Source organism: Hibiscus syriacus, unplaced genomic scaffold, assembly GCF_006381635.1.
Source record: "Hibiscus syriacus cultivar Baekdansim isolate YM2019G1 unplaced genomic scaffold, ASM638163v2 tig00005929_pilon, whole genome shotgun sequence".
Classification (NCBI taxonomy): Eukaryota; Viridiplantae; Streptophyta; class Magnoliopsida; order Malvales; family Malvaceae; genus Hibiscus; species Hibiscus syriacus.
This window is the reverse complement of record NW_024062071.1, coordinates 666,718-688,244: the sequence shown is the minus strand read 5'-3', so window position 1 is coordinate 688,244 and position 21,527 is coordinate 666,718. Positions and strand designations below refer to the sequence as shown.

The window sequence follows — 21,527 nt, the reverse complement described above, 5'->3', positions numbered from 1 at the left end:
TAGTGAAAAGTTTGTGGATTCAGAGTCTCATATGCAGCATGTTGTTCATGAGCATATGGGGAACCTCATACCAAAAATGCAGAACGTTTTGCCGCCAGAGTATTGATAGTGAGTGGATAGAGATGCTCCTTAAATGTTCTTGGAAGCCTTTGGATATTTCTGCTGCAGTTAAAATGATTGGGGACCAGTCTAAATGCCAGACTTCTGAGTTATCAGAGGATTTTGTCTCGGGGAACTGCAATGAGCAGTGTGATGATTGCTTCAAAGATGCATGGCCTGAGAAGGAAATATTTGGGGATAGTTACAATTGTAGTAGTGTAGAGGGCAATGACTGTGACAAAGTTTCTAGCATTGAGTGCAGAAGATCTGATGGAAGCAAGGGTTCTATGGCATATCCCCTTGTGGATAGTTGGCCAACAGTGGACGATGCCGAGCGTGCCAAGTTGCTTGAAAGAATTCATGCTACATTTGAACAGCTTATTGGACATAAGTATCTTGCTGTGAGCCATCTTAACAAGGTGATACAGTTCACAATGGATGAGTTGCTGAGTCTGGTTTCTGGTTGTCAGCTTTTGAAGCATGGTGTAGATCGAACTCCCATGCATCAGTTTTCTGGGAGCCACTCAGCTTAGGAAAATCCTTAAATTCTTGCTGGATTATCTCAATCTTGTGGCCTGACTAGATATTCTGAGAAGACTGCTCCTGTGGACGATGCAAATGGTGCTACTAAGATTCTTGAGGTTAAAGAGAAGATTGTTCTTAATGCAGATGCTTCTTGTCTCCTCCTGGATGAACATTTATTGTCTGATACAGCAATAGAAGATTCATCCCTGGAAATTTCTACTGGTAGCAATGGAAATGAGTTTGTACTGGATGCTGATGCTCTGTTGTCCTGGATCTTTTCAGGCCTCTCAAGTGGAGATCAATTGGCATCATGGATACACATGAAAGAAGAGAAAACACAGCAAGGAGTGGAAATTCTCCAGATGCTGGAGAAGGAGTTTTATCACCTACAGAGTCTCTGTGAAAGAAAATGTGACCATATAAGCTATGAGGAAGCTTTGCAGGCTTTAGAGGATCTTTGTCTTGAAGAAGGTAAGAAGAGGGAGACCGCCGCTGAATTTTCCCGTCGAAACTATGAATCTGTTCTTAGAAAGCGCAGAGAAGAACTTGTTGAGGCTGAGAATGATGCTATGTTCCTTAGCAGTAGATTTGAGTTAGAGGCAATAGCAAATGTTTTACAAGAAGCAGAGGCGCTGAATGTCAATAAATTTGGTTATGAGAATACTTATGCTAGTCTGACTTCTCAGCTATGTGACTTGGAATCTGGGGAAGATGATGACCGGAGAGCCAAGGATTATCTGCATCAAGTGGACCCCTGCATAGAAGTTGCCATTCAGAGACAGAAGGAGCAATTATCGGTAGAGGTCCGCCATCTGCTTTAGGTGCAATTTTCAATATAAGAAAATGATTCTCAACCTGCCATTCTTAATTGTTTCATTTTGTCAAGCAGCTAAGCAAAATTGATGCACGAATTATGCGAAATGTTACTGGGATGCAGCAGTTGGAACTCAAACTTGAGCCTGTATCTGCTTACGATTATCAGTCAATAATGTTGCCTTTAGTGAAATCATACTTGAGGGTTTGTATGAGGCTGACTGGATTTGTGTGAATTATGCTTATGATATGCCCTTTATTTATTTATTTATCATTTAAAATTCAGGCGCACGTAGAGGACCAGGCCGAGAAAGATGCCACTGAGAAATCTGATGCTGTGAGAGAAGCTTTCTTGGCGGAGCTTGCACGTGATTCCAAGAAGGGTGCTCGAGGAAGTGATAATTCCAGACATTCACAGGAGAAATAAAGGATAAGAAAAGAATAAGGAATTCAAAAAACCAAGGATTCAAGGGTAGGGTTTACTTTTTAGTTTTAAGATTCAGCTGCTAGTTATTTCAGTTGCATATTCCATGGTGCAGGTCTAATTTTTTTTCTTACTGTTTCAGGCTTCTGGTGGAAATGAGCTTCATATGCTAAATGATGAGACTATCGAGCAAGTGTATGTTTCCCTTCTGTTTTCCATTCTCGTATTCTCAATATCCATTAAGCATTCTGTTCTTTGCATAGTCTAATGTTGACGTGCATTTTCATTCACATTTTATTGCAGTTCTGTGGTAGTTGCTTCTGATGGTAACCATCTAGATTCTGAAGTTTCTGCGAATAGTGATGACTTAAAACAGCAAGAAAAGGAATTTAGACGAAAAATAGAACTTGAAGCAGAGGAAAGAAAGCTTGAGGAGACTTTGGAGTATCAAAGACAGATTGAGAATGAGGCTAAACAGAAGCACCTTGCGGAGCAAAATAAAAGAACTATTCAAGCATATGAAGGGAAAGCACCCGATGGATTGCATGATGCTTATTTGGATGCTGGTAATCTAGATATTCAGGTGAGCATTTTGTTCTCTTTTATTTATACTTGATGCGATGGGAAGTTGATCAATGCTTTCGGTCCAAGACGTGCTTTATGCTGTTAACTCTATGGGTACCACGATCAGATAATCAAAAAACTGTATTAACTTTCTTTTCAGCAACATTTGGCAATAAGGAGCGTGGTCACAAACAATTTGGATAGCTTACCAATGAGCACTGCTAATGGTTTAGCTGTGCCAGTGACTTCTAATGCATCTGGCACTCTTGCAAATTTTAAACAAGGTTAGCAATATAACCAGGTTTGTTAATTTGGCTAGTTTTCCCCATGGTACTCTGGAGATCATCATCTTTTTACATTATTTAGGACTACCTAATGGTGCAGTCCCCGAAGATGGTTTTCTTCCTAGTGATCAATGGACAGGAAGAAAGGGTAGACGACATAAAGGTAACAACAAATTTCTTGATGGAAAGGATCAACACCCGTCATCTGAAAACCAAAACATTCAAGTTAGAAGCTCTCATGGCAATGTGGAAGAGCAAGTTAGATATGTTGATGGTGGCCCTAGGGAAGGTGGTACAAAGACTTTAAGACAACTGCAAGCTGAGAAAGATGATGACGAAAGGTTCCAAGCAGACCTTAAGAAGGCTGTTCGCCAAAGCCTTGGTAATGTTCTTACTGCATTTAAATTTTCATGCTTATTGTTCTTACTAGTTTGTGCTTGGGATTTGTTGTTTTGATACAAATCACACGAACTTGGTGAACATAAAAGAACCGTTTTAGTGGATGTTTGGTAAATCTTCTGGGCTTCTCAGTAGCATCTTATGAACTGACTTTAAAATGATTTCACTAATGAATTTTTTCTTGTTAAAAGAAAATTCTGTTAAAAGAATATTTTGCAGTCAATAATGCTTTTCTGCAATTTTTGTTGAGACGGTGAAACTTCTTTGCTGTGTTACGAAGGTTAAGTATTGGTGTCCTTAATCTGATAGGCTAATGTGAAAAAATATTTGGACACCAAACTGCCTAGTTAGTTATGCATTTTTATTTAACCTGGTAGTTTTGGGCCTTTGGCTCAATGCTTGAGAGTGTACTGGTATTTGGCGGTCTATTGTGGAGTTGCATGAATATTCTCACGTGTATACACTTCAACAAATTAAGTTTCACTTAAATAAAATGGACTTTCAGTTTTTGTAATACATGTATTCCTTACTGTGGTAGGTTTTGGTTGTGTAGTGTTCTTTATAATTGATTGCAGCCTAGCTCTGGGAAGCTGTGCACTTAAACATGGTCTTGGTGTTAAGTTCGTAATCTTGTTTTTATATCATTTTTCAGACACATACCAAGCACGACAGAGATTGCCCTTGTCTTCAAGTTCGAGAACAGTACAAAGGGTACCTTGGAAGTGAAAAACCAAGGTGTATCCTAATGAGGTCTCCAGTGAAGGTTCGAATGAAACTGATGTGTTCGGTACAGGTCTGCTGAATGAAGTAGGCGAATACAATTGCTTTCTGAATGTTATTATACAGGTTGGTTTTCTTGTATTGTGATTCATGGTCTATTTCAGCCCACCGTCCTTGGACTTAGCCCTATATGTAACCTCTTTCAAATCATTTGCTGCCTTTGGTATTAACTGCAGTCATTGTGGCACTTGAGACAATTTCGTGATGAATTCTTGCGGAAATCAGCATCAGATCATGCTCATGTGGGAGATCCGTGTGTTGTCTGTGCACTGTATGAAATTTTCACTGCCCTGAACATCGCATCTAGTGATGCACGGAGAGAACCAGTTGCCCCTACATCACTTAGAATATCCCTTAGCAACTTGTATCCAGATAGTAACTTTTTCCAAGAGGTAGGTAGTTTTTTATTCTACATCACTTTTCTAATTATTAGTATCCCCATCATTATCCATAATTATGATTTTAGATGGATGTCTATGTTTGAAAGTTCTGACAAAGATGGTAGCAATTACAGGCTCAAATGAACGATGCTTCTGAAGTTGTCTGTAATATTTGATTGCCTTCATCAATCTTTTACTTCTGATTCGAGTGTTTCTGATGCTGGTTCTACGGACAGCAACTGCACGGGCACTTGGGATTGTTCGAACAGTGCTTGTATAGTGCATTCTATTTTTGGAATGGATATCTTTGAACGAATGAATTGCTACAGTTGTGGTCTGGAGTCCAGGCATTTGAAATACACTACATTTTTTCATAATATAAATGAGCGCACTGCGAACAATGAAGGTATCGATCCTTTGCGAAAGAGAAAATAACCTGGAATTGAACAATTTTCTTGGTTCTCCCTAACAAACTTTTGTTACCATTCAGATTATGTGTGCCGAAAGCTCCTTTGATGAGCTTTTAAATCTTGTGGAGATGAACCATCAGGTAGCTTGTGATCCAGAGGCCGGAGGTTGTGGGAAGCTCAACTATGTCCATCACATTCTCTCAAATCCACCGCATGTTTTCACAACAGGTTGTGCTTGAAGTTAGTAAACGAAGATATAATTCATTACTCGGTGGTTTATACTTTTAACGCGATAATTGTTTTTTGGTCTCGCAGTTCTTGGTTGGCAAAATACATGTGAAAGTGCTGATGACGTAGCAGCGACACTGGCTGCCTTAAATAATGAAATAGATATTAGTGTGCTTCATCGCGGTCTAGATCCCAAAAACAAGCATAACTTAGTCTCCGTGGTACGTATCTGCACTCTATTTCCCTCTCCACTTGTGTATGATTTTTATATTCCAATGAAAATTTCAAGATGCAAAAATAGGTGTGATTATTGTACAGTTTGTAAGGTTTGTTTTTAAACTCTCAGGTTTGCTATTATGGGCAACATTATCATTGTTTCGCCTATAGTCATGATCACGAAAGATGGATTATGTATGATGACAAAACTGTCAAGGTAAGTTTGTTTTTCATTACATTGTATTCCATGTCACTCATCCGGTGTAATTCCGGTGTTATAAACTGTTTTTTGATGTTCAGGTAATTGGTGGATGGGCCGATGTTCTTACGATGTGCGAACGGGGTCACTTGCAACCACAGGTTCTTTTCTTCCAAGCTGTAAACTAAACAATTTTTTGTTGGATCTTGTTATATTATTTGATACACCAGATGAGTTTAACATGGGTTTTGGCATCGGATGGCCTTAAAGTGGTGCGAGGTGTTGTTCGTAATCACATTGCAGTTCATACTGTAAAAATATGTGAAATCGGTTCCTGAGGAAGTTCGAGGTGTTTAGTTAGAAAATCCGGAGTTGTGATATCAAAAGGGGGTTGGGGGGGGAGAGAATTTTGGGAATCATTCGAATTTTTTGTAGGAGAGAGTGAATCATTTTAAGGGAAGAAATGTCGTTACAAAGAATTTTCTTTAAAATTTCGAGTTTAGCTTTTTCGGTACTCTGGAACTTCCCGATAAAGGTGGCTCTGGTCGACGGAGAAAAGGAAAAGAAAGCCGAAAACTTATACAATGGGGTGGCCTTGAGTACGGCATATCATTGAATGAGAAGTAATGCTGCAAGGATCATTGCTAGGAGGATATATATAGCCATTATAAGCAGGGGAGTTATCAGATTTGGAAACTGTTCTAGATGTTCATTTTTCTTTGTTCGAATATTATCCCCTAATATGTGCTATAGTACAAAAAATGATCATAAAAATATTTGTACTAAATTGAAAAAAAAAATTGTAAAGTTCAAGGACAAATTGGTAGGTTAAACTTGAGGGGAGATATAATGATGGGGTGAATTACAAAAGTTGTCACTAAACTATATTAAAATAATTATTTTAGCCGTTAAAGTTTTGGGATTTATAAAGTGGTCATTAAACTTATTAAATTAGTATAAAATGATCATTAAAATTTATCAAATTATTACAAAACGATCCTTGAACACATCAAAATTTATCATTATTTTATAACACGCAATGACCATTATGTTACAACTTGATAAGTTTAATGATCATTTTCTAGCATTTGAAATTTCAGTGGTCAAAAAAATTATTTAAACATAATTGAACGCCCATTTGAGTATTTTACCCAAATAATTATATTTTCGAAAACATGGGTAAAATGTTTGGTACAACTGTTGAAAGGCCAAGGCAAATCCTCAATATCTGTCCCCTAACGGTCGTCACACACTTGGAAACCTCTGGAAGCTTCCCTAGATCAACACGCCCTCTCGTATTCCCTCTGTTTTACTCAGTCATGTCTTCATCCAGCAAATCCGCTGATATCAGACCATTTCCCCCTTTCTGTTTCAACAATCCCATTTCATCAATGGCTCCTCCTCCATCTTAATTCACATCGTTATTTTGTTGTATTAAGAAATCATGACCCTCAAGGGTGGCGCCACCAGTGCCTGCGCCGCTTGCAGGTACCAACGGCGGATGTGCATTCCCGAATGTCTCCTCGCCCCGTATTTCCCGGCCGACCGGACCAAGGTTTTCCAGAACGCGCACAAACTGTTTGGCGTAAGTAACATCCTTAAGATTCTAAGGAGTCTGGATCCCTCCCAGCACGCCGAGGCAATGCGCTCGATCAAATACCAAGCCAATGTTCGAGACAGGTTCCCTGTTTACGGCTGCTTGGGCGTCATAAATCAGCTCAATTATCAGATCCAGCTGCTCGAAGAAGAGTTCCACGTCGTGCTCGCGCAGCTCGAGATGTGCAGATGATATCATCATCAGCATCAACATCCGGCTTCTTCGATTCCCGACGACGTGGCGTCGCAGTTAGAACTCGGCGTGTCTCCGTACTGCGACAGTAACAGTAATTCCTTATGGATTCAACACCCTCCTCTCGACAACGAGAACGATCAATTAATCGCGATTCAATCTCAACTTCTGGTTCCTAATTCACAACCTTTAGCCATGCAACAAGAAGTCGTTCATGATTACGACGAGATTCATCCTCTCTTCGATACCATCGACGACCGGCAATCGTATATCGATACCAAAGAAGCATACGACTTCAGGTAATCGATATATGTATCGACGGTGTATAATCTTGTACGGACTTAATCTCTCGAACATAATTAATTTTTCGATTTTGACGGTGCAGCAGTTGTGAAGAATCAGCAAAAGAGACGACACAAGCAACTGAACATTTTGCAGAGAATACATTAAAGAATGCTGCTGCTTGCTTCAGTCTCACCAGCGTCAACTGATCATGAAAACAGCAGATAGGTATGTATGGCCACTTACATTCTTTTGCTTTTACTCTTTTTTTCCTTCTATAAATTAGATATATTAATTTATATCCACAATTTTTCGCTTTTTCTTGCTTGAAATAAGAATTTAGAGTTTTTTTCAGTTAAAAAAAGTTGAGAACAAAACATTTTTTTTTCAATTGATTTTGGGAGAAAACAATAGCAAACTGAATTTTTGAAGAAAAATTCAATTGATATTTGAATTTTTTTAGATATGATTTAAAAAAAAAATGAAAGTTTAAGTATTAAAATAAATCAAAATTAATAGTTTAGAAACTAAATATGCAATTTACAGATAACTTTATTATTAATACGTGAGTAACATGTATATTATTTACGTGTAATCATTTGGGTATATATTTTGGGTTGCATTTAGAGATGATCATGGGTCGAGTTTTTGGTCCATCTGACCCGATATGAGAACAAGGGGTCATCCATCCGAGACCGACCCAACCCGACCCGACCCGATATATAACTTAAAAACCTGATCCGACCCGAATTAATAAAAAAATATTTTTATTCAATAAAAACAATGACTTAATTGAAAAATAATATATAGAGAAATATTATTGTAATTATTTCTAAATATATAAGGTAAAATTTCAGGTCATGTATTTTTCACCCTAAACTCGAACTCGACCTGAACATCACATTAAAAAAACCGATCCGGCCCGACCTGGATCTAATTTTTTTTAAAAAAAAAGATGACCCTATCGGATCGGGTCGAAATCCGACGAATTCGAGTCCTATGCCCATCCCTAATTGCTTTGTATTATTTTAACCTGAAATAAGAATACATTCATTCTACAAGAATTGTCGTCATTCATGACATCTAATTGTAATAAATTATTATCAAATTGAAACACCAAGAAATTTGGACAAAGCCCAACATGATGAAACAATATTTGAATTTTTAATCTATCCACGATATTCACGCACGATTAATTTTTAATATAAAATGTTCAATATATAATTTATATTTTGATGTTAATAACCTTTTTAAATCAATACTTAGTTTTTACTAGTTTTGATGTTCGAGCTCATAAACTTTCTCCTATCAATAGTTGATATGAATATAACATTTTAACAATCGATTATATATTTGATATGAATTTATCAAATAGTCTCGGTGGTTAAAGAGAATGTAAATGTCACATTTTCAAGTAGATGTGCTTGTGAGTGTGTTTTGTTAGGCCCGTAAACGAATCAAATGAACACGAACGATGATTTGTTCATTTCCGTTCGTTTAACTTTAACCAAACAAATGAACGAACATGAACAACTAATTGAACGAATTTTTGTTCGTGTTTGTTCATTAAGAAATTTAGCTTGTTTGTGTTCGTTCATGTTCGTTTGTTAAAAATGATAAACGAACACGAATGAAAGAAACGTAAACGAACACAAACGAATGAATATAAATGAACACAAACGAACGAACATAAAATTAATTGGGTTTATATTAGAGAAGGGTTTTTTTCTTTCCAAATAATTTTAGGATTTATATTTTCTTTAATTAATTTGGGTATTTTTTATTTGGGTTTAAAATTAATTGAGTTTAAAAATATTAATAGGTTTAAAGTTAAAATTTATTAAGTCTTGTTATTTCAAACGGGTTTGGAGAACATAAATAAACGAACATAAATGAACGAATCACCTAACGTTCACGAATGTAAATGAAAGAACGAGCCTTTTGTTCGTGTTCGTTCATTTAATTAAACTAACATAAAAGATTGTTTATATTGTTCGTTCATTTAATAAAAAAACGAACATAAACAAACTTCTCATCGAATGATTCACGAACGGTTCGCAGAACGTTGTTCGTTTATATGCCTATGTGTTGTCAATGTATAAGAAAATTTATGAATAGATACTAATTAATGATTTGACATTCTAGTGATAATAAAATCAATTAAATTTTTTATTAGTTTGTGATGATTACGATATAAAAAAGACTCTTAATCATTTGATAATGAACAACCAAACACTCTTATAAATGTTATAATCCCCTAGACCCGACCTAAACGATAGACCCGAATCTAGACGGTTACATATCATATACAAAGGTCATTTCGAGATTCAAAATGCATTTGTAATCCATTTCGGTGAATAAAATACGAATAACAGTAAAATACGAAAATATAGAACCATTAGAAAATTTCATACGATAAATATACAGAGATATAAGCGCCAAAAAACAAAATACCAACAATACAAAAGTGGGAAGATAATAGTAAAAACACGTGTCATCAAAGTACAACAAAAAGGGCAAACATAAATATACAGTGATACAAAAGCGAGGAGAGATCGATCCTCCTGATGCCAAATCCTCAAGTCTACTGTCTAGTACTATCTAAAAAGTTAAAATTAAAGAGTGAACTAAAAAACCCAGTGTTTTCCTTACGATGTATAAAACATATAGAAAAATACTTTAGAAAATTTTATTTTATAAAAATATACTCATTAAAACACGAACACTGCCCCATCCGAACACTAGAATGTGTAGGTTCCCGTGAACCATGCACCCAATTGTACGCCTGGTAAAGACCTTATGCTAATAGCATAAGGGCATGTGGTAAGGTCTTATAAGTCAGATACTAGGACTAAAATACTTCCTCCAATCATACCTCCCAATGATAGTGAAAACAATAATTTAATTTAATAAAATAATAAATAATGTCATTTTCAGAATCATATACAAAAATACGATAACAATAAATCATGCCAGAAATATACGAAAATCAGATATCATAAGCCAAAGCATGCGGTAAAACAAATGTAATGCAGTCAGAATATTTAAATTTTCAAAACAGTTCAGAAAGATAGTTTAAAACAGAATTGTAACACCAATAAGAACACACCTAAATCGATTTGAGAAGTTTGGGACGGTATCCTACTCTTGGGTATGCCTATCATGATAGGCAGCAGCGCTAGACCCTACAGATTGAAAAAATCATCTCAAATTTAATTAAACAATTTACAGAAACCTATGAGTCACTCTCGAAAAACGTGCAACATATTGATTTATCGTATGAGAAGTACCAGATCTGGTCGACCCTTGGTCAGGGAAATTACAAGTACCTTCACGAAAATATAGCCTCAAATTAATTTCATAGTCAAATCTCAAATAAATAAACAGAAATGCTAAAAATACAAAGCATTTTCGGATTAACATGCTTGATTCGGGGCTTTCAGGTCAGAATTTGGCGAAACGGACATCAAAATCGGACTCAGGACGTCACAAACCACAATATAGGTTGTCCCGAAAAAAGTCAACCTTAGTCGACGATCAACGACAACGGTCAAACGATGACTGTCAACGATGGCGGTCAGCGGTGCGGTATACTGCAGTGTAGTGCAGTGTGATACAGTGCTACTGGACCGGTTTGATCTGATTCAGATAGACCGGTCCGACTGGGTCGATTATATATTTGGGGCAGATGGATTAGCGGGTTAGATGGATCGGGCGGGTCGAGCAGGTGGGCGGGTCAACGGGTCGGTTTGACCCGTTTCTAGAAACTCACCAAGCGGTGGACGATTCACACGCATAGCGACGACGCATGTGGACGCGTGCGACATCTTCTAGTGTCCAAAAAATTACAAAAAAGTTTTAAAAATTATTTTCAAGCGTTTTAAGAAACTTACCAACCTCGGTTCACAACGGTGAATGACATAGAGCTCGATTCGATAACGTTGGAAATTTGCTTTCACTCACCCATCCATACTTCGGAAGCGACGACAACGAGGCAACCACCGTTGAACTCATGACGATGCAAGGAACACCATGATATGGGCGGTGTCAATAACGGTCGAAAGTAAAACGACAATCAAAGTTTATTGGCTAAAAAGGGAAGGTTTTAAGAGAGAGAAAATGAGTTTCCAAAAATGGAAACTGCTTAATTTTGGGTTTTAAACCGAACCAAAGAGGAAAATGTGTAAACTACACTGTAGGTGCTCGGAGTTTGGTTTCTTTCTTATTTGGGTACATATTTAATTGAAATTTCATTTTAGTCCTCAAGTTTTGCCAAATTTTTAATTTAGCCTTCAGAATAAAATTAAGAAAAATTTAAACCCGAAATTGGAGTGGGATAGACATTGTGCTCAAACTCGATACATCTAATAATTCCTTTAACTACTAAGGTCATTTAGTTCGTGCAATAATTAGAGAAGTTAAATGATAAAATGATATATTTTTATAGTTGAGTGACAAAAACTAGATAGACTCTAAAGTTCAATGGCTTATTATACATTTTAACCCAAGAAAATACATACATCTCTCTTTCTATAGCATTTAGAAAGCCGAAGCTCCGACAAAAAGAACAAAAGCACAAACATTTTTTCATTACAAAACACACGAAATCTTAGATCTCTCTCATTGCATGGAGAGTCTCCTCCGCAACAAATGGAAATCCACGGCGGCGAGCATATGGATCCAGTGCAGCGGCGGCGCAATCTACACCTTCGGCATCTACTCTTCCATACTCAAATTATCACAATCCTACGACCAATTCACTCTCGACACCGTTTCGGTCTTCAAAGACATAGGCGCCAACGTCGGGATCATCTCCGGCCTCCTTTAGTCCGCCGTCACAGTTCGCCGCAGCGGGCTCCGTAGTGGCCCCTGGGTGGTCCTCTTGGTCGGGGTCGTCCAGTGCTTTGTTGGTTACTTTTTTATATGGGCGTCTGTGGTGGGGTTGATCGGCCGGCCGCCGGTTCCGGTGATGTGCTTGTTCATGCTGCTGGCAGCTCATGCTCAGACGTTCTTCAACACGGCGAATGTGGTTAGTGGCGTGGAAAACTTTCATCATTAGGGAGGTACAATAATAGCCATGGATTTATTATTATTATTTTGGGTAAACTACACGTTTAGTACCTTATTATGACTTTTGTTTGTTATGGTCGCCTAACTATTTTCTTTTCAAAACCATACATAATATTTTAATTTCATTTTTATCATCATTCGTTAAAAAATTTATCACCTTTCCGTTAAAAAATTAATGGTGATGATGACGTGCATCATAAGGTAATGCCACATAATCATTGAATTCTTTTAAAAGTGACACGCTAGTAATTTTTTTTAATTTTTTACGACATGTGATCAAAATGAAACTAAAACTTGACATTAGGTATGATTTTAAATAAATAATAATTGAGGGAGCAAAATTAAAATGAAACAAAATGATAGTTGAAGTACTAAAAGTATAGTTTATCCTATTATTTTTCGAGGAATTATTAAATAAGAACAAAAAAGTAGAGGTTTATATATAAATTAGTACTTAAATTTATTAATTTTTCTTAAATAGATACTTAAATTTATTTTTTCAAAGGATAAAATATACAAATGGTCCCCCAACTATTAAAAGTTACAAAAATATCCTTTTGTTGAGTCACTAGACTATTAAAAGTTACAAAATGATCACCCGATTATTTATTATGTACCAAACTCGTCCTTATTCGCTAAAAAATGACAATAATTTGATCTGGAAGTTAATTTTTTATTTGAGATATGATAATTGTTTGAGATTTTAGGATCATAATTTATCACGTCTCATACAATAGATTAACATTCAGCTCAGACTGTCGTTAATTTTTTAACAAAAAATGATGGATTTGGAATATAACGAATTGTCATATGATGATTTTGTAACTTTTAATAGTCAAAGGACTCAATAAAGCAATATCCTATAATCAAGGGACCATTTTATAACTTTTAATAGTCGGGTACTCAAAAAAAGCAACACCTTATAGTAAAGGGACCATTTGTGTACTTTACTCTTTTTTAAAATTGGTACATAATTTTCAGCTTAAAATAAGAAAAAATTTACTCAATATACTGTTTAAAATTTATGTTGTTGCTTGATGGTAGGGGTTTCTCGGCTTGGGTGGAGCAGTGTTGATCCAGGTGTATAGCTCCATATGCCAAGGTAATCCGGCCGTTTTCATTTTGATCCTCGCCGTCACCCCAACTCTCATCTCCCTCTTGTTCGTGCCTTTAGTAAGGATCTCCGGTACCAGCTCCGTCGACGACAAAAAGAACGTTTTCTCTTATTTTGCTTTGATCATCGCTGCTTATCTCATGGTTGTCATAATATTCGAAAACGTCTTCGTTTTACCGACACCAGTTCGGATAGTCATCTTCGTGATCCTACTCCCTTTACTTGCCTCGCCTTTCGGAATTGAAGCCAAAGCACATCAGAGCTGTTTAATGTATGATCTGGAGCCAATTCCAGTGAACAAATGTTGTGATGTACAAGGCCGAGGGGAGTACCATGAGATCCCCGGTGGACCGGAAGGAACGAATGCGGTTGATTTGTCTTCAGGGGAATACTTATCGGATGAACAAGACCATGATATCGATTTTGATCTATGGAGAGCAATGTTTACCACAAATTTCTGGTTGCTGTTCATTGCCATGATATGTGGGATGGGTTCAAGTATGGCGACGATTAACAATATTAGTCAAATCGGGGAATCTCTCGGTTACTCAACCGTCGAGAGATCTTCTTTGGTTGCTCTATGGAGCATATGGAACTTCCTTGGACGGTTCGGGGCGGGGTTTTTGTCGGACATCATGTTACACAAAGGTTGGGCGAGGCCATTGTTTATGGTCATTACATTAGAAGCATTGACGTTCGGTCACTTGATTGTCGCTTCCGGTTCCCATGGAAACTTGTACAAAGGCTCAATCGTGGTCAATATTTGTTACGGTTCTCAGTGGTTGCTGATGCCGACTATTACCGCTGAGGTCTTCGGGATTCGACACATGGGGACGATATTTAACGCCATCGCCATGGCCAGCCCTATCGGATCTTACATTTTCTCCGTGAGGATCATCGGGTTTATCTATGTCAAGATGGCGACCGGCGAAGATAAATCTTGCCACGGTACTCGGTGTTTCATGCTTTCGTTCCTCGTCATGGCATCGGTTGCTTTCGTCGGATCCCTAGTCGCGTTCGCGTTGTTCATCAGGACAGGGAAGTTTTATGGGCGGATTGTGCTTCAAAGATTAGGGCATGCATTTTAATATTACAAATGTGCTTTTTTTTGATGTACAAGTTGATAAATTTGAACTTTTTTCAATTATATATATATTTATAAAAATAAACTAATTTAATTATCTTTACATCAAACAAATATAGTTATTCATGTATATAATAACTAAACTTAAAATAATGTCATATTCAATAAAATTTAACTATTATAAAAATCGAAATAGAAATAAAAATCAATATATATATATATATATATAATTGATTTTTTTCAATAAATTATTGGTGTAACTATAAAGAAAAGAGAAAATAACCTCAGTGACCAAAAATCTCAGATAATATACGATTTTGACCAACTTTTTTTGGATTTGCGAAAATGACCAACAAATTCGCAATGCGATCTCTAATTCGCATTGCGATAGTTGAAAATCGCGTTGCGTTTTTCTATTTCGCGTTGCGATAGATGGAGATCGCGTTGCGATTTTCCATTTCGCGTTGCGATAGTCTACAGTCGCGTTGCGATTTTCCATTTCGCGTCGGACGTGTCGAAGACACGTATTACCACGACCACGACCACGACCACGAGACGAGACGGACGGCGGCGGCGGCGCGCGAGAGTCCCCCTTGTTCTCTATCACTCAACAAGGAAGTGGGAAAGCCAAGCCTTAAATACCATTCCCAATAGTGTTTCCAATACTATGTGGGATTTGAGCATTACCAACACTTGTTCCCAATACTATGTGGGATTGAGCCTTAAATAGTGATATTATTTTTGAATGTTTTGCTTAAAATTGCAATAATCGCGATTGATTGTAGATTGACTTTTAATTATGACATATTTAATCGTATAATACTAATGTAATTGGTTGTTGATTCAGTTGTTTTAAGGTGCATGATTGTTAATTGTTTCCTGAATAATCACATTGTATTGGAAACAAGTGTTGGTAATGCTCAATCCCACATTGTATTGGAAACACTATTGGGAATGGTATTTAAGGCTTGGCTTTCCCACTTCCTTGTTGAGTGATAGAGAACAAGGGGGACTCTCGCGCACCGCTGCCGCCGTCCGTCTCGTCTCGTGGTCGTGGTCGTGGTCGTGGTCGTGGTAATGCGAAATGCAACGTGAATTTGCGATAGTGGAGATCGCATTGCGATTTTGTTGGTCATTTTCGCAAATCCAAAAAAAGTTGGTCAAAATCGTATATTATCTAAGATTTTTGGTCACTGAGGTTATTTTCTCTAAAGAAAATGCATTAAATCACCAAGTATTTGGTATAATGGTAAGACATATTGTATTTTTAAGGCATAATACCAAAATTAGTCTCCAATATTTATCAAAAATGATTATTTTGGTTTTATTCTCTCTCTTTTTTTGTAGCATTTTTGCCCCAACGTTTCATTTTGGGACAAAAATACCCCTAACATTTTACAAAATAATTATTTTGTCTTTTTTTTTGGGAACATTATAACCCTCAACATTTCGTTTTAGGTTAAAAAAAACTCTTATTTTATAATGTTATTAATGTGTTAACTAATAATTTTCATCTAGAGAATGAACTTTTTGTCCCAAAATAAAATGTTAAGGGTCAAAATGCTCTAAAAAAGGAATAGAGAACAAAATAATCATTTTAGTAAACGTTGTGGATATTCTTGGTGTTTTGCCTATTTCTAATGAGATATTAGATTTGAACCGTGCCGGAAGGGACAATTATAAGTTTAAAATAGGATGGTAAAATAAAAAATATATAAAAACCTACATTATATTAATTATTATTTTTTGATATAACCATATATATTCAACCAATTGCATGATTAATTCAAATTAAGTATTGTAAATGATTATTATGAAGATGATATTTTAATTTAATTTACTTTATTCATAATATTAAGATTCAAACGTTGACTTTAGTTAAAAGAAATGTTTAATACACTTTCAGGTGTCTAAACTATACCTCAAATTAATTTTTGGTGCTTAAAGAATTTTTTTGATAAAATAGGTCTCTAACATTTTCAACGTTACACTTTTAGGTGTCTGAATCATAATGGTTGTTAAATTTGATTGTTATCTGACACGTGTCACGCGTATACAAATTTTAAAAAATATTTAATATTATTTTTTAAAAAACCCTCAAAAATTCCACCTCCGATCGATCACCCTCGATTCGTGGCCATCATCGTTGACACCAACGTAACCGTCTCGGCGTCGCAATCAAAATTCAATCTTCCACCCATAGTGAAACTACACCAATCGTCATGAAAAGTGTCATGAAGAGTTATCGATTTTCTAAATTTTCCTTCGCTTTTTTCTGACGATTTCGAAGGCTTTAAATGGTCGTACGTTACACAACCGTCATCATTGAATTCCTCGCCCTACTCCGAATAAAACCCAGCTGGTGATAACCCTTCGTCATCATCGGAGGTAGGGATGAGAGAGAGATAGATGGACGACGTGGGTTTGATTTTTTTTTAATTTTTAAAAATAATATTTTTATTAAAAATAATATAGCAGTAGGCACCTAAAAGTGTAACGGAGAAAATGTTAGATATCTATTTCTGGCAAAGAATTCTTTAGACACTAAAAATTTAATTTGAGGTATAGTTCAGAGACCTAAAAGTGTATTAAGCCTAAAAGAAATAAACCTTATTTTGTAAGATCAATTGATCGTGTAATCCGCACGAACCAACTTACCTCAATGGTTAAAGGAATCATTGTTGCTTTTATAGGTCATGGATTCAAGCACTAACGGCTAGTGCTCGAGAGTTCATTGAATCATTGTCAAATAGTTAAGAATATTTAGAACAAATACTTCTTTGCAGTCACCGCCGACTTTTGAAACGAGTTATCCTATTGGGATTGGGCTTTGGTTAAAAAATATGTAAAATTTCATGGCCCAAAAAATATTTTCAAAGAAAAATCTTGGCCCAAGGATAAAAACAGAATTGCATACAGATGATGAGCAAAGATAAAACATCGAATATCTCAACTCCGATGAGAGGTTTCCATTGCCGATCGTCGTTGTAATTCTTTTTAATTTTCCCCGTAGGTCTACTGAAACTGACGGACGTAATTTTTACACTTGCGATTTGATATCATAAAAAAACAGAAAAAAGAAACCCTAAAGAATTTGAGAAAATTGGCAAAAGGAGAAGTTTGAAGAGGAAGAGAAGATGAAGACGACAAAGGGAGGCAAAGTGATGAACCCTACGGACGCCTATCGTAAGGAGCTCCGTAAGAAAGAACTGAAAAGGGTAAAAAATTCCTACTCCGCGCCGGTTATTTTTAGGGTTTCTTATTTGCTTCTTATTGTTTACTTCAATGATGCTTAGTTCTTCATTGTTTTATTTAAAAAAAAATCAATTTCGCCCTAATCTCTCGTTTTGCGCTAATCTCTTGTTTGGATAATAAGAAATTCAAAACGATTTCACCTAATCTGAAGAACTTTTATTGACCTAAATAAGTGAATTTACGAGGATCAGTGTTAAATTCTAGGGAAATTATTGGCTTCAGTGTTAAGATTCGTCTTAAGTAAGCTTTTGAAGCTTCACAAGAAAATTAAAAACGTAATAAAGTTGCATAGTTTTATCTATTTGCTTTGGTACCGAATTTGTAAATATAAGTAATTGTTTCAGCTTAGAATTTTTGTTTATTTTGATGTTTTTATAATTTTTAATGTGTTCATTCAAACAGAACAAGAAGGAAAGGAAGAAGGTGAGAGAGGTAGGGATTCTGAAGAAGGATCCGCATGCGATCAAGGAGCAGATTGACAAGTTAGAAATGATGAGTAAGTTGTTCTGTTATTATGATGTTTCATGATTGCTGATTTAGTATCTGCTTAGATGCAACTAAGCACTTAACTGAAATGAGTAGAGCTTATCGGTGATTGTTTTGCTTTGCAATTAGAAAATTTTATTCGGAATGAACTGTACCTATTTTTTCCCCTTTGGTCAGGAAATTTTAGGACTAATGCAGACGGCTAAACAAACCTTAATTGCTAGCCTGATTTTGTACTCTGTTTTCGTCTTCCTTTCGATGAGGTTTCTGTAAGTATCTTTTTAGTAACTAGTTATTATTGTATCGGATGCAGCATGACGATGGAAAAGAATTTGTTTTCCCTTTTCCTAGATGGCAATCCTAGTGAAAATATGTTTTATCTTTTACATTACAATATTGGTGTAACAACTACCTATGCAAGTTTTCTTTTCCGAAGAAAGGTTGAATTTGGTGTTGTAAGTGGTTTGAAAAATGTATTCCTGTTCCTAGCCTTTTGTTTCCGTAGCTCACCTGTTCTTTCTAGTATATTTGGTCATTTCTTTAGTAAATTTTAATTTTTTTTATTTGCAGTCTGGCGAACAGCCATTTATAGTCTATAACTTTGTTGAATTATATTACAGAGGCTGAAGGTGCTTTAGACAAAGCAAGAAAACACAAGAAGAGACAGCTTGAGGACACACTTAACCTTGTCTTAAAGAAGAGAAAGGTAATGATTTAAATTATTAATGATTTTAAACTTTTTTTGAAGAAATAATTACTTGCTTATGATTTTTCTGCCATTTATTAGAATTAGTTGTTTGCATGAGATAACTACACGATTCATTACTCCCTTGCACAGGAATATGAAGATAAAATGAAGGAGAAGGGTGAGACCCCCGTTATGTTCAGGTAAATAGATAATTCTCTTTATGATATGTTCCTTTATGCTTCTGTCTTAGCATATTCAAAAGTTCCCATTTACCAATTTATCGCTGCTACAGTCACTTGGAACCACCTCGGAGAAGGACAACTGCTGAAGAAGATGAGAGAGCGAAGCATCCTAAACCTGAAGTAAGATCTGAATCAGATGGTTAACTTCTACTGTTATATTTTGATGCTTGCTTGCTTGGAGTGTAATTTGTACTATTATTTTTTTCTCCTTATCTGTAGGACTCTGTTTATTATCATCCTACTCTGAATCCCACGGGGGCTCCACCACCTGGAAAGCCACCTATGTATAAATCATCAATAGGTATATTAACTTCCTCTTTGATTTGTCTTCTGCTGTAATACAGTTCTCTTTCCTGCGCTTCTACTTAAATAATTAAGCTGGTTTTACACACACACTCATGCTTTTATTCTGCTTTTGTTTTGGCCTTTAGGACCTAGAATTCCCTTGTCTGGCGCTTCCTCGAGTGCTGCTTCATATTCACAGACCGAGTCAGAGGATTCTGCAGCCATACCACCTCCACCACCACCTCCTTTGCCAGATACCAGTGAATCGAACACAGGGGATGTCTCTGTCGCACCTGCTTCTTTGCCTCTACCACCCCCGCCTCCAATGCCTCCCAAGCCTGCCACCGGAAACTTGGGTATTTCTTTGCCTCCTCCACCTGGTCTACCACCACCTCCTGGTTCCCCACCTAAAGAGCAAATTACAGTTCGCCCTCCACTACCTCCACCTCCTCCCCTTCCACAGTCTATGCTGCCACCTCCCCCAGGCACTAGTGGAAATGAAGGAGAGAAAATATCTGTACCATCAGGAAATGACTCATCCTCCAAGGAACCGTCTCAGGTAAGCTCTTTTTCTCCATGCTCTCTGGATATGTTTTTTCTTCCTTGTAAATGTATCAATAGATGTAGCTTATTTTGAGTTATCGGAGTTGGGAACTCCAAAGTTCTTTATTCCTGAAAGATGTTAGCTTGGTCCAAATGCAGGTTAGTTGCTCGCTTCAAAGTGTTAATTTCTCTTTCTGTGTTTGTCCTTAGGTGCCTCCTCCTGGAATGCCCCTAAATTGGCAACTAACCAGTCTGAAGGTGCTCCGTCAGAATCTGATGTCAATCACCATCCAACGATGAAAGAGGTTCCTAAAATGGTTCCGCCACCGCCACCTCCTAGGCAACAACCTCCAGTGCCTGGACCTGCCATGGTCCCAGTTCTACAGCCTGATGTATTACCACCTGGAATATCACGATTCCCTCCTGTAGCACCTCCTGATATGCGAGCATCTTTATCTGCTAGTGGACTTCCCGGTCAAGCTCCTTCTGGAATAATGGTCCCCTTGATGCACAGACCACCTTTGGGTCCTCCACCAGGATATCCACCAATGATGAGACCACCACTTCCGCCCGGTCCTCCCCCTACTGCAATGGATGATTATAATTCTGCATATCGACCACCCTTACCACAGAAACCATCATATGTTAAATCTGCCGCTCCTACTGTTATTAAGCGGCCACTGGCTCAGCACCAGCCGGAACTTACGGCTATGGTAAGTATACTTCCCATTGCTAGTTTTATGGTGCTTTAATATTTATATGTGTACATGATATATTGCCATAACTCTAGAAAATGACTGCATGGGTACGTGTTGGTTTTAGGTCCCTGCATCAGTTAGAGTAAGGAGGGAGACTGCTGCCACAAAAGCAAAACCAAAGCCTTCTAGCACAAGCATGACAACAACGGCAGCCAAGCCTGTAGCTCCTACCATTGTGAGGCAAGAATCCACCAGCTCATCTTCTGCTCCGAAGGCACCAAGTATTGACGACTCGTACACCGCATTTTTGGAAGATATGAAAGCACTCGGTGCACTCAATAGCTGATACTTGCTATAACAGATGTCAAGGAAAATAGGCTCCAGCACAATCAGAATGAAGCATGTACAAACCATGCTTGGATGCCGGCGATACCATGTTGCTGTGTTAAGGGACACACTTCATGCTGTGTCGTGTTGCAGTTTTTTTTTATGTCAGATTTTTGTTTGGAAATTGTAGTTTCTTTTGTTTACCCCGTTAGGGCAAATGCTGATCTAACTAATCAACTGTTGCCTTGTTAAATGTTAACTTACTATAATTTGATAAAACAGTTCCATCATCTTCATTTTTTTTCTCGTCGGGGAAGTTTGGCTCTCTGGTTCGAGATCTGAT

The 21,527-nt window shown here is 37.1% G+C and overlaps 4 pseudogenes; all 4 read left to right on the top strand.

Moving 5' to 3' along the window:
* Nucleotides 1-2: 2 nt before the first annotated feature.
* On the top strand, nt 3-6,003 carry LOC120200192 (annotated as a pseudogene).
* A 748-nt stretch (nt 6,004-6,751) lies between these two features.
* LOC120200043 lies at nt 6,752-7,601 on the top strand (annotated as a pseudogene).
* Nucleotides 7,602-12,019: 4,418 nt separating this feature from the next.
* LOC120200066 lies at nt 12,020-14,664 on the top strand (annotated as a pseudogene).
* Nucleotides 14,665-17,603: 2,939 nt separating this feature from the next.
* Nucleotides 17,604-21,468, top strand: LOC120200191 (annotated as a pseudogene).
* The last annotated feature ends 59 nt before the right edge of the window (nt 21,469-21,527 follow it).